At 47.5% G+C, this 18314-nt stretch overlaps 1 protein-coding gene across 3 annotated transcripts in view; it reads right to left on the minus strand.

Annotated features, from left to right (window-relative positions):
* Window positions 1-18314, minus strand: part of RAB37 (RAB37, member RAS oncogene family) — a 66605-nt gene that overhangs the window by 42860 nt on the left and 5431 nt on the right. The gene's annotated exons all lie outside the window — the stretch shown is intronic.

Genomic DNA, 18314 nt, shown 5'->3' on the forward strand with positions numbered 1-18314 from the left:
TATCTTTTTTTTTTTTTTTGAGACAGAGTCTCACTCTATCCCCCAGGCTGGATTGCAGTGGTAAGATCTCGGCTCACTGCAACCTCCGCTTCCTGGGTTCAAGCAATTCTCTTGCCTCAGTCTACCAAGTAGCTGAAACTACAGGTGCCTGCCCCCGCGCCTGGCTAATTTTCATGTTTTTAGTAGGGATGGGGTTTTACCATGTTGGCCAGGCTGGTCTCGAACTCCTGGCCTCAAGTGACCTGCCTATCTCGACCTCCCAAAGTGCCGGGATTATAGGTGTGAGCCACCACACCCGGCCAGACTTACTATCTTTATTCTAGCAACCTGACAGCCTTTCTTCCAGAAAGTACCCTGAACCCCACCACGTCTCATTGTCTCTGTGGTTACCAACCTGGCCCTGCCCGGTCTTCCTCTTTCGTTCTCTGCCGCAGAGTCCATTCTCCTCCCAGCAACCAGAGCGATCTTTTCCAAGCACAGACCTGATTACTCCCTGCTTATAGCCTTCTGGTGGTTTCTCTCCCAGCCTGCAAGTTCTCAGGGGATCCATGGGCTGCTGGCTGCCCCTTCACCCCCATCTCCATCCACCCTCCCTTCTCACAGGCTCTGCTCCATGCACACTGGCTCTTCTTCTGTCCTTCTAACAAGATAAGCCTTGCTCCCTTCTTAGGGCCTTGGCACTTGCTATTCCTCCCGTCCAGAATGCTCTTCCCGCAGATTGGTGAATAGTTAGCTCCTTTTTATCATCACATCTCAGCTCAAATGTTATCTCTTAGAAGAGGCCTTCCTTGACCACTTAAGGGGCAGTGGCCCCTGCAGCCCACCTCCAATTTCTCTCTGTCTTGTTGCTCTGCTTTATTTCCTTTGGTAAAGTGACTTACTTAGTGGGATCTATGTTTATCATTTTCCCCGTCTCCACCAGGGCGTGTGGTGCCTTAAGTGGGGACTTGGTCTCATTCACTCCCGTATCCCCCGTGCCTAGTTACTTTCTGGCACATGGTGGGTTCTCAAATGTTTATTGGTTGACTCAATGAATAAGCAGTGTATTTGGAGCAGAAGGCAAGCTCTCAGAGCACAGGCAGCGGTGTTCACCATTCTGGGAGGGCAGTCCTGGGCCAAACAACCTAAGGAATTTCAGGATTGACTGCCCAGAAGCATGAAGTGGACAGACTCCTTTTTCCCTTCCTGAAAATTGGGGAGAGATGAGGGGCTACGACATCCTCTGGCTGGAGGACAAAAGTCTATCACTTCACCTAGGTTGATTTTTGTTGGAGGGGGGGATCGTACAGAGGGGCTGGGGATAAAGTGTCAGGGAAAGGCACCAAGGCTTGGGAAGAGATGATGAGCTATGCCTGAGCACCACAGGCTGGTGACCCAGCAGGTAGGAGGCTGTGGGCATGTTTAGCAGTCCATATCAAGGTGTCCTGGGGTTTGCCTGACTTCTCACAGCTATGGACACCCTAAGGGCGTCTGGCATTGGTGACCTTGGTGGAGAGATCCTGCTCCCATGACCTCAAAGATGATTCCCTAGAATCTCAAGGGCTTTTCTGCTCTGGGGGACTTCACGGAGCCCAAGCAAGCTTGACTGTTCTTGAGCTAGTCATCTAAGCTGGTCAGGTCAGAGTGAGACTGTTTTTGACACAGACTTTTTTAAATTTACAGAGCAAGACACGCCCACAGAGAGATCTTAAAATGGAAAAGTTCAAAGCAGAGCCAAATTAGAGTGAGTCAAGGTATAAGAATAAAAGTCATAACATGGCGGGGCGCAATGGCTCACGCCTGTAATCCCAGCACTTTGGGAGGCTGAGGCGGGCAGATCACAAGGTCAGGAGATCGAGACCATCCTGGCTAACACAGTGAAACCCTGTCTCTACTAAAAATACAAAAAAATTAACTGGGTGTGATGGCGGGCACCTGTAGTCCCAGCTACTCGGTAGGCCAAGGCAGGAGAATGGCATGAACCCAGAAGGCGGAGCTTGCAGTGAGCTGAGATCGCGCCACTGCACTCCAGCCTGGGTGACAGAGCAAGACTCCATCTCAGAAAAAAAAAAAAAAAAAAAAAAAAGTCGTAACATAAGGCCTTAGATCAGAGCGTAACTGTGCCATTTCAACTATTGTGCATAAAGTGGATTTATTTCAGAGTTTATTTCAAGAAGCCAGCACTACCCAGAATGTATAAATATATGCTTATGTTGGATAGAAACAGATTCATCTTTTCTGGTAATATACAATCATAGAACCCAGTGAAGATTATTGCTATAAAACTTCTGATATTAAGCTAGACGCACAGGGAAGACTAGAATTTAGCTCAATTTGGCTTGGCTGGAGGATTTGGGCTGCTTCTACCTTCATCTGGATGGTGGACATGGGCTGCTGAAGAGCAGTGAAACAGCATGGGAAGACCGAGCCATTCCAATCCCTTTTGGTTGCCTTAGTCAAACTTTGAAAAAAGGTGTCTACAGGCCGGGCATGGTGGCTCACGTTTGTAATCCCGGTGCTTTGGGAGGCTTAGCCAGGAGGATCACTTGAGTCCAGGTGTTTGAGACAAGCCTGGGCAACATGATAAACCCATCTAAAGTTACTGGGGTTTCCCTTCCTTGGTTTTTGAATTATTAATTCTTAAAGATTCTGGGCCAGGCATGGTGGCTTACAACTCTAATCCCAGCAGTTTGGGAGGCCAAGGCAGGTGATTGATTGAGCCCAGGAGTTTGAGAGCAGCCTGGGCAGCACAGGGAGACCTACAATAATTAATTAATTAGCTGGGTGTGGTGACGCATGCCTGTAGTCCCAGCTGCTCGAGAGGCTGAGGTGGGAGGATTGCTTGAGGATTGCTATCTCTACAAAAAAATTTAAAAAATTAGCCAGGCACCTGTGGTCCCAGCTACTTGGGAGGCTGAGGCAGGTGGATCTGTTGAGCCCAGGAGTTCTAGGCGGCAGTGAGCTGTGATCATGCCACTGCACTCCAGCTTGGGTGACAGAACGAGATCCTGTCTCAAAAAAGCAAGGAAGTGTCTACAAGAGAGAATAGATTACTGGATATACTGTTTTTATCTAAAATGCTAGCCCTCTGAATTGGTGGTAGTCTGAAAGGGACCTTTTTATGTTCTCAGAAATAGGTTGACAGTCATGAGCCAGTCCAGTCAATTCCGGAGCTGGACAGAGCAGATCTCTGCCTTGTGGTCCTGATAGGAAGTGTCTGGGTTCTCTCTGTGCGGTGCTGTGACTGTAGGAGTCAGCTACTAATCCAGCCCAGTCTGCTCAGCCTGAGCTAGAGTTTAGAGTGCTAGAGAAGTAGCTGGGGCGAGAGGAGGGAGGCAGATATACGCAAGAGGCAGGAAAGGAAATTGTTTCATAATGTTTACAGGTTTGCATTTGGGTGTCCTCTTGTCCGTATCCCCGCACCCCGTCATGACTTTGCTAAGGCAGATTTTGGCTGGCTGGCTAGCACGTTTATTGCAAGAGAGAGAACTTAAATATGGTTCCTCAGGTCTGACTGACGGTAGCATTTACTATCTTGCTATATGATTTCCGGGAAAGCACATTGTGTTAAAACTAACTCCAAGATTTCGAAGCACTCAATCCTGATTGAGTGCTTAATTATTTATAGCCATCTAAAGTTGCTGGGGCTTCCCTTCTTGGTTTTTGAATTATTAATATTTAAAGATTCCAGGCCAGGCATTGTGGCTCACGCCTCTAATCTCAGCACTTTGGGAGGCCAAGGTGGGTGATCAATTGAGCCCAGGAGTTCGAGACCAGCCTGAGCAACGTAGGGAGGCCTACAAAAAGGATATCCCCACCAGAAATAAAAAATCAACTGGGTGTGGTTGTGCACGACTGCAGACCCAGCTACTTCAGAGGCTGAGGGGGTAGGATCGCTTGAACATGGGAAGTTGAGGCTGCAGTGAGCCAAGATCGTACCACTGCACGCCAGCCTCAGGGACAGAGTGAGGCGTCGTGTCAAAAAAGATTCCACTTGATAAGCCTGTAAGGTTTGGACAGCCTCCTTTTGAGAACTATGGGCATATCATTGGCTTTCAGAAGATAGTACTGTTTGAGAGTAGTTGAGGGAGAAAAAAAAAAACACTGAGTTGGCAACCTCCAAAATCCATGAGTAAGATAAATTTGCGTTGAAGTGAGGTGAAAGGCTATCTTTGCTTCACATCTTGAAAAATAGAGCTCAAAGCTGCTTAGCCTTGGAAAGGGGAGGCTGCTGGAATCAGTTGATTTCATGTACCAATAAATTTTTAGATTGGCAAGGACAGATACAGTGCCCAGCCTTTTATTCTACCAAGTAGGCACTTTTATTTTTTTAGCTTTTTAGTTTTCTTTGCCAAAGTCAAATATGTCTGAACCAAGTGGGTAAATTCTTATTCAATTTCACAGGAATTGGTAATTGGTCAGTTCATTGAAAAAGTTTGTTAAACCAGGAACTCACAAAAGAGATATACTGTATTTTTTCTTTTCTTTCTTTTTTTTTTTTTTTTTTCAGACAGAGTCTTGCTCTGTCACCCGGGCTGGAGTGCAGTGGCGCAATCTTGGCTCACCACAACCTCTGCCCCCTGACTTCAAGCGATTCTCTTGTCTCAGCCTACCAAGTAGCTGGGATTACAGGCATGTGTCATCATGCCTGGCTAATTTTTGTATTTTTAGTAGAAACGGGGTTTCACCATGTTGGTCAGGCTGGTCTTGAACTTCTGACCTCAGGTGATCTGCCCACCTCGACCTCCCAAAGTGCTAGGATTACAGGTGTCAGCCACCACGTTCGGCCCACACCTGGCCAATTTTGTATTTTTAGTAGAGACAGGGTTTCACCGTGTTGGCCAGGCTGGTCTTAAACTGACCTCAAGTGATCCACCTGCCTCAGCCTTCCAAAGTGCTGGGATTATAGGTGTGAGCCACTGCTCCCAGGCTATTTTTCCTCTACATGTTTTATTTTGACTTAAAATATCTAAATGTGTAGTTATTGGCAAGTATTTTGATGTAGGCCTAAAGCCTTTGCTTTGCTTACAAGTCTGCTGAAAAGTGGGGCTCATTGCCTTTCCTGAAGCACAAACCACACACACATGATCCTGGGGTTTCAGTTCCAGTTTCTTTAACATGAAGCAAGAAATTCTAGAAACTTATGAAGCCACCTGATTGCAAAATCTTTCTTCATTTTTATGCATTTCTTTCCAATATTTTACAGTTCTCTCATTCATTCCTAATTTGACAGCATTTTAAAAAGTGACAGGCTTTTTCCAAAGCACTCAGTTTAGTTTTTGTAGAGATAACAGTTCTCTTTTTTATTTTACACTCTTATTTTATTGGTCAATAGTCTTTCTGTTTAGTTTAAATTCCTTTGTTTTTTCTTTTTCTTTTCCTTTTTTTTTTTTTTTTTTTCTTTGAGGTGCAGTCTCGCTCTGTCACCCAGGCTGGAGTGCCGTGGCGTGATCTCAGCTCACTGCAACCTCAGCCTCCCAGGTTCAAGCAACTCTCCTGCCTTAGCCTCCCAAGTAGCTGGGATTACAGGCACCTGCCACCATGCCTGGCTAATTTTTTTTGTATTTTTTAGTAGATACGGGGTTTCACCATGTTGGCCAGGCTGGTCTCGAACTCCTGACCTCAGGTAATCCCCCTGCCTTGGCCTCCCAAAGTGCTGGGATTACAGACGTGAGCCACCACGCCTGGCCGATTCCTTTATTTATGGGTGAATTGATTCAAGTATCTCATTCTAGTTAACACGTATGACCAGCATAAGCAAGTATGGGCCCAAATGCATTCTTGTTAACCAGGTAGTGCAACTGTGAGAGCAGAGAAGAGCCTGCCAGCTGTGAGCACTCAGTGTGCCTCAGCCTTGGTCAGTGTGCGCCAGTAAGAGATTGAAGGGTATTGGTCAAGTGAGGGGTTGCTTAACAAAGTTTCTACTCAACAATCCATTGTCACCATAATTTCATAAAAGAAAGGACCTTTGAGCACCCCAAGTCTCGGGATAATAGTATTTCCTAAGAAAGGACAGTTGGTAACTTTATGCCATCATCTACTGATGTGTGTGTATCGTTTCCTACACATCAACTGGTACTTGTCAGGGGCTGGTACTTAGATATGGACTGAGAATTGGCAGCCATGGATCCAGTTCACACTGTTCTCCAGGCATGGATCCTCACCACCACGTCTCCGCTGGTTTACTGAGGCTTCCCCTGAGGGCCTCTCATGACCCTCTTGGTTTGGAGGCTGATGCAGGTTGTCACTCATGAGGGCTGTGGAGCTCTCCAGTAGTTGTGAAAGGGCCCCTTGAAGCAATCAGATTCCCCCTGCCCCAGCACAAGCCCCTTCCCCCAAAGTAGTCCACTGTGACCACATCCTCACATGGCCCTGTCCTGAGGGTCTGCAACTCTTGCATCAAGAAAGGGTGACTTGGCTGAGTGTGGTGGCTCACGCCTATAATCTCAGCACTTTGGGAGGCTGAGGCAGGCGGATCGCCTGAGGTCAGGAGTTTGAGACCAGCCTGGCCAACATGGTGAAACCCCGTCTCTACTAAAAATACAAAAATTAGCCGGGTGTGGTGGCGTGCACCTGTAATCCCAGCTACTCAGGAAGCTGAGGCAGGAGAATCGCTTGAACCTGGGAGATGGAGGTTGCAGTGAGCCAAGATCGTGCCATTGCACTCCAGCCTGGGAGATAGAGCAAGACTCCATCTCAAATAAATAAATAAATAAATATAAAATAAATAAATAAAATAAAATAAACTGAATAAATAAAAAGAAAGTGTGACTGACTCATTTGTTTTTCTGAAGATACCTCTGAGGAGGGCCTCAGAATTAAGGGAGGGGAAAGGCTGTCCCCCAAGGTCAGAAATACAGAAGGGACATTCTGCACCCTTGTGTAGGAGAAATCCGCTATGAGCAGAGCAGAGCATTGGCACTTGTTGGCGTTTACATGCAGAATGCTGCCCTCTATCAATGACGCGGAGGGTTTCCACGACAGAGAAGCAACAGGTCACAGACCTCAGCTATACTGCCTGGTGCCTGCCCTCAGTTCAGTGGAAAGAGTTGCGAAATTCAGACAGTGCACTCATTTCAAACCTCACACAGCCTCTGCAAAATTAATAATAAGCAAAGAAGGACTGCGCCCCAGAGACCTTGCATCCTTGCACTGTAACATCCAGCTCTCCGGCAGGTGGCAAGGGAAAGAACCAGTGGAGATGTAGGTACAGTATGTCAGCTTAAAATACAAGAAGAGGCTGGTTGTGTGGCTCATGCCTGTAATCCCAGCACTTTGGGAGGCCTAGATGGGTGGATCATTTGAGGTCAGGAGTTAGAGACCAGCCTGGCTAACATGGCAAAACGTCGTCTCTACTAAAAAAATACAAAAATTAACTAGGTGTAGTGGTGGGCGCCTGTAATCCCAGCTACTCGGGAGGCTGAGGCAGGAGAATCACTTGAACCCGGGAGGTGGAGGTTGCAGTGAGCTGAGATGGTGCCACTGTACTCCAGCCTGGGCAACAGAGGGAGACTCCATCTCAAAAATAGTAATAATAGGCTGGGCGTGGTGGCTCATGTCTGTAATCCCAGCACTTTAGGAGGCTGAGGCATGTGGGTTGCCTGAGCTCAGGAGTTCGAGACCAGCCTGGCCAACATGGTGAAACCCCGTCTCTACTAAAAATACAAAAAATTAGCCAGGCGTGGTGGTGTGTGCCTGTAATCCCAGCTACCCGGGACGCTGAGGTAGTAGAATTGATTGAACCTGGAAGCAGAGGTTGTGGTGAGCCGAAATGGCACTACTGCACTCCAGCCTGGGCAACAGAGTGAGACTCTGTCTCAAGAAAAAAATATATAGATAACAAGATATGAGGGCAGATGGGAGAGAACGTGGAGATAGAGTGAAAGAGAGTCTGCCCAGGGGCAGTGCTGGTGCTTGCAAAGCTTGGCTTGCTTTCCTGGGCTTCTTACCCTGCAGTTGGGTTGATGGAGGCAAATCCCCAGGGGATGCTGTTGTTTGCTCCTCCACTCCTGAGACCCAATTAACGGCGACTAGCTGCATTTGGGCCTGCCTCATCTGAGCAGCTCTGCACGCAGGGTCTTGAATCTGCTTTGTGAATGAATATCTCTCATTGGCATTGATTTTGCTTTGGTGTTTATCCTGGGCCAGGCTGAGATTGTCGCCTGGGCTTCGCTAGCATTTCTGGAGGTCAGTGATAAAGGGGTTTGGGGGAGCTTCCAGTACAAGCCTTCCCTTTCCCAAGGACCCTGGGAATCTAGAGAGGGATAAGCAGAAGAGTTAGGGTCTGGAGTTGAAGCTTGGAATGGGGTTTCTCTTTTATTCCCTGCCGAGTGCCCTTGAACAACCATTGAATGTCTCTCAGATCTCTTTTCTCTTCTACGAAATGGAGTATAACTAAAAGTGCTGCAGACCCACCAGGCTGTGATTTCAAAGTAACCAAACTACGGCTGGGCGCAGTGGCTCACGCCTGTAATCTCAGAACTGTGGGAGGCTGAGGCAGGCAGATCACTTGAGGTCAGGAGATCGAGACCAGCCTGGTTAACATGGTGAAACCCCCATTTCTACTAAAAACACAAAAAAATTAGCTGGGTGTGGTGGTGCACACTTGTAATCGCAGCTACTTGGGAGGCTGAGGTGGGAGAATCGCTTGAACCCAGGAGGCGGAAGTTGCAGTGATCCGAGATCGTGCCACTGTGCTCTAGCCTGGGTGACAGAGCAAGACTCCATATCGAAACAAAAACAAAGTAACCCAATTAACCTTCTGTCCCATGGCTATCTTGCAAAGTGGATCCCAGCTACCTATAGGAGGCTTCTTTGTTTTTCATTGTTTTTAAGGCAAAATGTTAGCATTTAGTAAATATAGATGGTAGGTACATGTGTCATTTTCTTTTTGTTCTTCTAGTCTTCATACCTTTCTATGAGTTTCAAAATTTCAGAATAAACCATGAATTTTCATTTATCTATACAATGGAATTCTATGTAGTGATGAAAAACAATGAAGGTAAGAATGTGTATAACAAAATTCCTATGATGGATCTATCTATCTATCATCTATCTATCTCACACATATGTATAAATAAACACATATATGTATTTTTACATGGCAATTTCATTTTCTTTTTTTCTAAGACAGAACCTTGCTCTGTCACCCAGGCTCGAGTGCAGTGGCACAATCTTGGCTCACTGCAACCTCTGCCTCCCAGTTTCAAGTGATTCTCCTGCCTCAGCCTCCTGAGTAGTTCAGATTACAGGCCCCCGCCACCATGTCCGACTAACTTTTCTGTATTTTTAGTAGAGACGGGGTTTCATCATGTTGGTCAGGCTGTTCTCAAACTCCTGACCTCAAGTGATCCACCTACCTCGGCCTCCGAAAGTGCTGGGATTATAGGCGTGAGTCACCGTGCCCAGCCCATTTTTATTTTTAAGATACGTATTTTGAAACAGTGGCATCACAGGAAATTTTTTCTTTGTTTTTCATTTTTCAAATTTTGCAATTAAATATATTAATAATAATGGCTGTCTTGGCTGGGTGTGGTAGCTCACGCCTATAATCCCAGCACTTTGGGAGACTGAGGCAGGTGGATCACTTGAGGTCAGGAGTTCATGACCCGCCTGGCAAATATCATCTCTACTAAAAATAAAAAAAAAATAAAAAAAATTAGCAGGGCTTCATGGCACACACCTGTAATCCTAGCTACTCAGGAGGCTGAAGTAGGAAGATCACTTGAACCTGGGAGGCAGAGGTTGCAGTGAGGAGGCAGAGGAGGCAGAGTGCATGCCACTGCACTCCAGGGTGACAGAGAGAGACTCGTCTCAATAAATAAATAAATAATAAAATAATGACTCTCATTATTTACTAATAGCCACCAATATAAACTTATTGTTTGTTCAGCACTATGCTCAGATCACAAACATGACCCCTGTCTACTTCTTCCCCTGCCTCTATCACAGCCACTTACCCCCCAGGACTTGCCCACCCACCCACCTTTGGACTGTCTGATCTGCCTTCCAGGCCACACTTCCTGCTGCCTGGGGAAGCAGCCACCGCTCGACAGTGAATACCATTGTGGTGCTGCCCACTCCTTTGCCATCTGGCCCAAAGCACAAGATGACTCTTCCCTGGTTACTCGGGGCACTTCCACAACCAGGCGTGGTGTGAGGCCATCAGAAGGCAGAGATGCCCCAGGGAATAGCTCAAAACTACTGCACCAAGCCAGGCTCTGACCTTGCAGGGGTTTTTATCTGACAGCAAGAATGGCTACATAAAATAAAAATACAGGGATCCTTGTACAAACATTATTAAGACTTTAAAGATGGCGAATGCAAAGTGTTAAACCAAATGCAGGGCACTTCTAAGTGCAGGGCGGTATGTGACTTTGTAGGTGGCATACTCATAAAGCTGGCCTTGTTTGGTGCTTTTCTGCCTCACTTCTCATCTGTGTTCATGTAGCCCTGGGCTGACACGCCCTACCCAGCAATGGAAAAATTCAGGCGTCTCCATAGCAGCTAACCATGGCCCTTAAGAGACGCGGAAGAGCTTCCCCTCATTCCTGTCTGAGCTCCGCTTCCTGAATCCTCATTCCCTGCTCCAATCAAACTGTTCCCTGGATAGTCCACAGTTGGATCATCTATTTCCTTCAGAGAAAATTCTACTCCCACCCATAGATGGAGGTCTGGCTCTGCAGCCCCAATAAGCTGACCCTTCATAGGGTGACAGCAGTTTATTTCCCAAGTCCAGTCATTAATAATCCAAATCCAGTTATTCAGTCTTAAATGACACTATATGTGAGGCACCAAGAGCCCATTTCAGGTGGGACTGTGACAAGTTCACTTCATTTCTTTTCAGTCACTTCTCATTAAAGATTTAAAAATGCTGGGACTCAGCCTTGCCCAGGATTACCATGGGACATCTGTCGTTTTTGCATGGCTAGCCTTCAGATGACACCATCCCATTTTCCTTGGAAACCATTTTCTTCCACTCTTTTTTTTTGAGACGGAGTTTTGCTCTTGTTGCCCAGGCTGGAGTGCAATGGTGCCATCTCGGCTCACCACAAACTCCGCCTCCCAGGTTCAAGTGATGCTCCTGCCTCAGCTTCCCAAATAGCTGGGATTACAGGCACTTGCCAACACACCCGGCTAATTTTTTATTTTTAGTAGAGAAGGGGTTTCCCCATGTTGGTCAGGCTGGTCTTGAACTTCCGACCTCAGGTGATGCACCCACCTTGACCTCCCAAAGTTCTGGGATTACAGGCGTGATCCACCATGTCCGGCCCATTTTCTTCCACTCTTGATCTACAGGGCTTGGGTGGGACTGACTCCACCTTTGGGGTGGACATGTGACCTGGGCTTAAGCCGTCCATCGTGTTCTACCCTCTGGCTACAGTATTGGTTCAGGGGTGGGCATGTGGCAATTTCAGTCTCCAGCGAGTATTGGATCTAGGACTTTGGTTGGAATTGGGAGCTGTGAGGATGTGATCTTGGGGCTGCTGTTAATAATGGGGCCCCACGGGGAGAAGCCTGCCTGTGAATGGAGCCAAGCCAGAGAGAAAAATGAGAGAGGGAGAGACAGAGAGTGAGGCTGAAGTCACTGAGAGTCCCTGGGTCCAGCTGAGCTCGATGTCAGCTGCACTCCCCAGGCTTCTCTGGTACAGGAACCAGTGAATTCTCTTCTCGGCTTAAGCCAATTTGAGTTGGGTTTTGTCACTGGAAATCGAGAGTCCTGATCACAAGATTTCCCCTTTTGCAGTCAAGAATAATGCCTGTTCTCTTTACACACAGTGCTGGGGAAATCAGCCGAAATGATTTATATGCAAGTTTTCTGCAAGTTGGAAAGTGCTGTTGGAATGGAATGACCTAGGATGCACAGTTGGCTAACAGCAGAGACAGGGATAAAGCTTGGTTCTTTGGTACTCAGAGCCCAGTTCTCTTTCTCTGCTAATGAACTGCCTCCTACTCTAAGAAAATCAGTGAGCAGGGCAGAAGGTGATCAGGACAGGTGGTGGACAGCGCAGTTAGCCAGCAGGATGAGGGTGAAGAGGGAAGGCAGTAGACAGGACAGGTGGTGGACAGAACAAGTGATGGATGGGGCAGGTGGTGGATGGAACCAGTGGTGAACAGGACAGGTGGTAGACAGCACAGGTGGTGGTCAGGACAGGTGATGGTCAGGGCCTATGCTATGCTGGTTCTCATGTGTCTGCTGTCTGGAGGAGACCTGGTTTCAGGGAAAGGAGAGTGAGGGTCCTGGAGGACACGCCTGCAGAGCTCACCTGGCCTGCCCCTCTGTCTTTCCCAAGCCTCTCTTTGTGTGCCACGCTGTCATCCCAAGGGCTAGAATCCTGGTGTTTGGGTTTGGTTGAGTGTTTTTCAGCTCATGTCTTTGGAAGTGTTCGTGGAAGGGATCCAGCTTTGTTTCTATGTGTTGGACTCTGCCACGCTTGGACAGGGGTCTTTGCACTGGGCACTTCTCAGAAGTGCACCAGGAGTCTCTTCCTTTCTTGGACATGGGCTTGAAGGGATCCCTGTGTTGGGGGGCTCAGAGCCCTCTGACCTGCAGAGGTGGGGCCCCATCCCGGGACTTTGGGCTTTATAACCCCTCAGATCAGTCAATCGGCCAGGAGCCAGAAGTTGGCGGCCTTGAGAGCTGCAAGCATTTGACATGGTCCCCAAGGGCTCAGCTTCCCACTATATGGGACTAGAGGTCTTTGACCTTCATGGGCACCAAGGTCCATGTGGCACATTGAGCTGCAGTCAGATGTGGCCTGAGCCATCTCTGTCTGTGCCAACCCTCTGATCCACCCAGCCTCCTGGACTCAGCTCCTTGGGGAATGAAGAGTGGGTTTTGTTCCTGGGGACTGGCATGTGGTGCCCAGTAAATGTTTGCTGAACTGATTCTCAGGATCCTCAGGCAGAAATATCAGATTTCAAGGGGAGCATGTGGACAGGGGTGGTGGTGGGATATAAGGAAATGACCCCAATCACCATTCTACTCTTTCATGGTTCTTGCCCCTGAAACCCAAGTCCCTAAGGCTCTGACACAGGCCTTGAGTGAGATGGAGGAAGCAGTATGAAATGACAACTCTGGCGATGACTGACAGAGGTTTCTGAAGACGGAACATCCCTCCCCATAACCAGGTCAAGTCCAGGGAATTCTCAAGCTCAAAGGCAAGGGGTTCTTAAAGGATTGCAGGAAATAGAGACCTGGAGAGAACAGAATGACTGCCAGGCCCAAGGCAGTTAATATATACAGCTGAGGGAGGCAGAGGTGGGGCAAGGGGTAGGGGAGAGGACCCAAGGGTAGAAGGGGCTGGTGGGGCTGTAGATTGAGGCTGTCCCTATAGTGTAGCCAGCTACCAAATCATGTCAGCCTGATAGCATTAAACATTTGAATCCTCCAAGTTCCATTTTTTCCCCTGGATTTCATGCTTAGCGAACAATCTCCTGATTATAATGTGGCTTGGCATCTAGGGCAATACATGTCTTGTGAGTCTGATTAACATCAGCCTGACTGGAGACATGCAGCCACTCTCGGGTGAGTGAACAAAACCGGCTCTACAGAGCTGAAGGCTACATGACGGACTGCTGCCAATGCCCTCAAGTAGTGACCATCTGTGACCCTCTTGGTGAAGCCCCTTGTCCTCTCCTGACTCTATCCCTCTGCCTGTCTACCTTGCTTGGATTTGACTATAGGCAAATTTCTTAATGTCTCCGTACCTCAGTTCACTCATCTGTAAAATGAGATTAAAATAGGGTTGTTGTAGGATTAAGTGAGTTAAGAGATGCTAAGTGCTTAGAATATTACATGGCATGCAAGTGCTGTCTAAGGGTCTGCTGTAATCGTTCAGGCTTCCACAATGCTGGCTGTGACCTTGAGCAAGTCAGTTTTTTCTTTCTTTGTTTCTTTCTCTTTTTTTTTGAGACAGAGTCTTGCCGTGTCACCCAGGCTGGAGTGCAGTGTTGTAATCTCAGCTCACTGCAACCTCCGCCTCCTGGGTTCAAGCAATTCTCCTGCCTCAGCCTCCTGAGTAGCTGGGATTACAGGTGCCCCCCACCACACCCAGCTAATTTTTGTGTTTTTAGTAGAGACAGGGTTTCACCATGTTGGCCAGGCTGGTCTCAAACTACTGACCTCATGATCTGCCCATCTCAGCCTCTCAAAGTGCTGGGATTACAGGCGTGAGCCACCACGCCTGGCCATCTGGCCTTTGTTTCCCTGTCCTATTAATATGGAATTAATAGTAACATCTTCTGGAAAAAGCATATGTTAAGTATAAAATGTCTTAGAATATATTAAAGTGTTTTGTAAACTGTAAAATGCTGCACAAATAAACCATATGCTTATTTGGATAATGTATTGGGAACAATTATTAGTCTTACTGGGTCCCTTTAGATTATAGTGCAGAGATGATGTTTAATATTTCTCACCTGATGGTTATGAAACCTGAGGTGGGACCCAGAGAAGGAGGAAGAATCTGGGTAAAGGCAAGCGGGAGGCGAGGAGGGAGATTCCAGGGGCTGAAAGGGGGTGTCTGCCTCATCTGGACTGTGTACCAGACTTTATTCCCTTCCAAAGCTTACACTGCTTCTCAGTGTGAGCTTGGGGAAGGTGTTACCAGTTCCTGACTCTCCCCTAGGGGTATTGCTCTAATAAATGTCAGTTCCGATTTTTAATAAACAGAGTTGCTGGGAGATGGTATGAATGCAAAATTCAAACAGGAGAGGGAGGAAGAAGAGGAGGAGAAATGTTTGCTTTGCCTTTTTTTTTGAGACAGAATCTTGGTTTGTTGCCCAGGCTGGAGTGCAGTGGCGCAATCTGGGCTCACTGCAACCTCAGCCTCCCAGGTTCAAGTGATTCTCCTGCCTCAGCCTCCCAAGTAGCTAGGGTTACAGGCACCCGCTACCACGCCAAGCTAATTTTTGTATTTTTACTAGAGACAGGGTTTCCCCATGCTGGCCAGGCTGATTTCTATCTCCTGACCTCAGGTGATCTGCCTGCCTCGGCCTCCCAAAGTGCTGAGATTACAGGCCTGAGCCACTGCGCTCAGCCCGCTTTGCTTTTAAAAGGCTCATAACAAAAGCTAAGGGGAGACAGAGAACAAAAACGGGTGATCATGGCCCTGCCCGCAGCTCATGAGAGGAAGGATGCATATGTGTGCATGCACGGGTGTGTGTTTGTGTGTGTGTGTGTGTGTGTGTGTGTGTGTGTGGTGGCCAGGGGCAGAAGGCTAGTAAGTAAGAGAAAATTTGAACTTAAACACAGCTTGGTTTAAGATACCTAAAAGCACACGCATTTGCAGAAGCACAAATGATTAAATAACATCCTCATGTTGATAGGTAGAAACTGTCTGCTAATAAGCAAATGAGAAGGTGCTAATAAGCAAATGAGAAGGTGCTAATAAGCAAATGAGAAGGTGCTAATAAGCAAATGAAAAGGCGCTAATAAGCAAATGAGAAGGGAGGGAGCCGACTTAGGCATCAAGGTCAGGAACCATGTGTTAGGGGAATTCTTGAGCCCTGCACGTCTCAAGTTATTTTCACTGCACCACTCAAGGCCTTGCTCCCTTTAGGACCAGGGTGAGGCCTGGTGTCATCAGTTAGGGGTTACTATTTTCCAGATCTCTTTGCTTGGAGCTGTGTCTCTTGGCCCCAGAAAACCTCCTCTGGTTAAGGGATGGGAGGATGTCCAGGGCCACTCCCAGCTGGGAACTGTTAGGTAACTAGAGCACCCTAATGGCGCTGGTTCCGGATTCTTCTTCCTCAATGCAAACCCTCCAAAGGAAAAACCAATCAGAGAGAGGTGTTTTTCCTGCCTCGCTCTAAGCCCCACCCCAACTAATCACAAACATCCACGCAGCCCTCCCGGGCATAAAAGAAGCAAACCCCCCACCGCTCTCTCTCTCTCTCTCTCTGTCTCCTGCCCAGCCTAGCCTGCTGCCTCCAATAAAGATCTCTTGGCCGAACCGGTGTAGCGTGGTCTGAGTCTGAGCCTACAGAGTCACTCTTTCAGGAACTGCATTGCCTGAGTGAGTTAACAAGGAGCTGTGATCTCCATTCCCACTTGCAGTCTCTATGGACTGTTTCTCTCGCCTGAGAAGAAGAGGAAGGAAGCAAGAAGCGTATTGGGATAAGTTTACAGCCACTTCAAATGCCCACTTCAACAATTCTCCAGCCTGGTGCTCACCTCTGGCTGTTTACTTCCACCCAGCAAGGCGGAGTTTCCTGCCCTGAAACTGAAGGAAGTCCCTCCCCAGAACAGCTTATAAGAGGAAACATTAGGGCAGCAACACGAGTGAGTCTCAGACATTTTCTCACCAAAGGCCCCAGGGACCACAAATTAAAGGAAAGGATGCTTAGGAGAGGAAAGCCTGAAGAGTTTGGAAAACGACTGAGGCGCTGGAGTGAGTCACCATCATTTCCTGCTGAGGTTATCCTAAGAGAACTAGCAGGCACCACTCCCCACACCAGCTGCCCGCTCTGGGATCTGGGCAGGACCGACCTATTAGCTAAAGGAGTCCCAGATGGCCCCAGATTGCCAGTGATGTAATATACACTTCATTTGTTTATCTGTAAGCCTTCAGAGCAAGCAAGAGAGGAAAACAAGCCAGGGAGCAGCTAGCTTTTCTTGGCTTTCTTGTTTGTTCCTGAGCTGACAATAGAAATCTTTGAGAATTGGAGCTAGTGCACTTTGAAAACAAAAATCTCTTCACTTACAGGGCATGGATTTTTCTGTGAATCTGGATTTTTTTAGGACAAATTTGCATATCATTATCATTGTTTCATTGAAAAAAAAATAAAAGAAGCACCTGTGGGGTAGAGAATGGGAGAGGAACACAGAATGGCGAGTATGGTCTTTTGCTGTTTTCTTTGTCTTTCTCTTGTACAATTTTCTGGCAGGGAAGGACAACACTGTTGTATCCAGACCTTTCCCTAGGATTAATGGGTGACAGATCCACGGGGAGGGAGCTAGCTGATGTGTGGAACTCTGTCTCTCCTGGATGTTAACTTTATTTTTTATTTTTTAATTTTAATTTTTTTTGTGGGGGGACAGAGTCTCACTCTGTCGCCCAGGCTGGAGTGCAATGGTGTGATCTCAGCTCACTGCAACCTCCGCTTCCTGGGTTCAAGCAATTCTCCTGCCTCTTCCTCCTGAGTAGCTGGGATTACAAGCGTGCACCACCATGGCTGACTAATTTTTGTATTTTTAGTAGAGACGGGTTTCACCATGTTGGCCAAGCTGATCTCGAATTCCTGACCTCATGATCCACCTGCCTCAGCCTCCCAAAGTGCTGGGATTACAGGTGTGAGCCACCGTGCCAAGCCTGGATGTTAACTTTAATCAGAAGCCAAAAGTGAGACAGGACATTTCAAATTGAGTCAGACATGGCGTTTTCTTCCTGGGTCATTCCCCTGCAGCTACCCATATCTTTCTTAGGACACTTCTGAAATTATATAGAAGTATAGCTGTTTGTGTGCATGCCTTCTAGGCCACAAGCTTAGTGAAGATGGGAATCATTTGTGTCTATATTCTCGATAATGACCAGCCTGGTTCTTTACGCTTGGGAAATGTCCAATGCGTGTTTGCTGAATGAATCGATGAGGCATGCGGACTTTTGAGGGATATAGAAATTACAAGATGCGTAGTAGAAGAAGGAAGTGAAGAATAAGTGCAAGAGATGGGGGAGAGTGGCAGATATTACCTGCTTGCCTTTTCCTTTCACCCGGAAGAGGTGTTAGAGCAGTCGGAGGAGATGGAAATACTTTGGAAGACAGAGACCTGGTAATCCCTTTTCACCCAACAAGAACCAAGCCCTGGATGAATGGATGAGCAGCTCACGTTTTTCTGCCCCCCAACCCCAGTCTTTCTGAGACTGACTTTGTCCTAGGAATCGTTCGTCCCTCTGGAAGCTAGTCTGGTATGTGGGTGTTCCTTAGAGCCCTGGTGATGGGGAATTAGGAAGTAAGTGCTTGAACTAAAGCCCTTTTGTCCTAATTCACTGGTATCTGGGGCAAAAGCTTGCCCTCTCTGTAAAAATGAAATGAAAATCTTTTCATTTTCCCGGAGCTCAAGGTCAGACCCTGGCACAGGAGGGACCCAATCCGTGGGCCGTTCCTGAGTCCCTACCCCATACCATTGCCCTGGATGGCTCTTGAAGCTGGTGGCAAGAGAGAACTGAGAGTTCTCTAAGGAAAAGAGCAGCCAGGTTGCTCATTTGTTTTAAATTATTTAGCTGCATCAAATATTCAGATGTGTGGCAACAACAACTCTATTTAAAAATTCCAGGCACATGACAGATGAGCTCAACGTTTTCAGTCAGTTTCCAGCTTCCAGGCCACCCTAC

The sequence above is a fragment of the Nomascus leucogenys genome, chromosome 14 (assembly GCF_006542625.1).
Source record: "Nomascus leucogenys isolate Asia chromosome 14, Asia_NLE_v1, whole genome shotgun sequence".
Taxonomy (NCBI): domain Eukaryota; kingdom Metazoa; phylum Chordata; class Mammalia; order Primates; family Hylobatidae; genus Nomascus; species Nomascus leucogenys.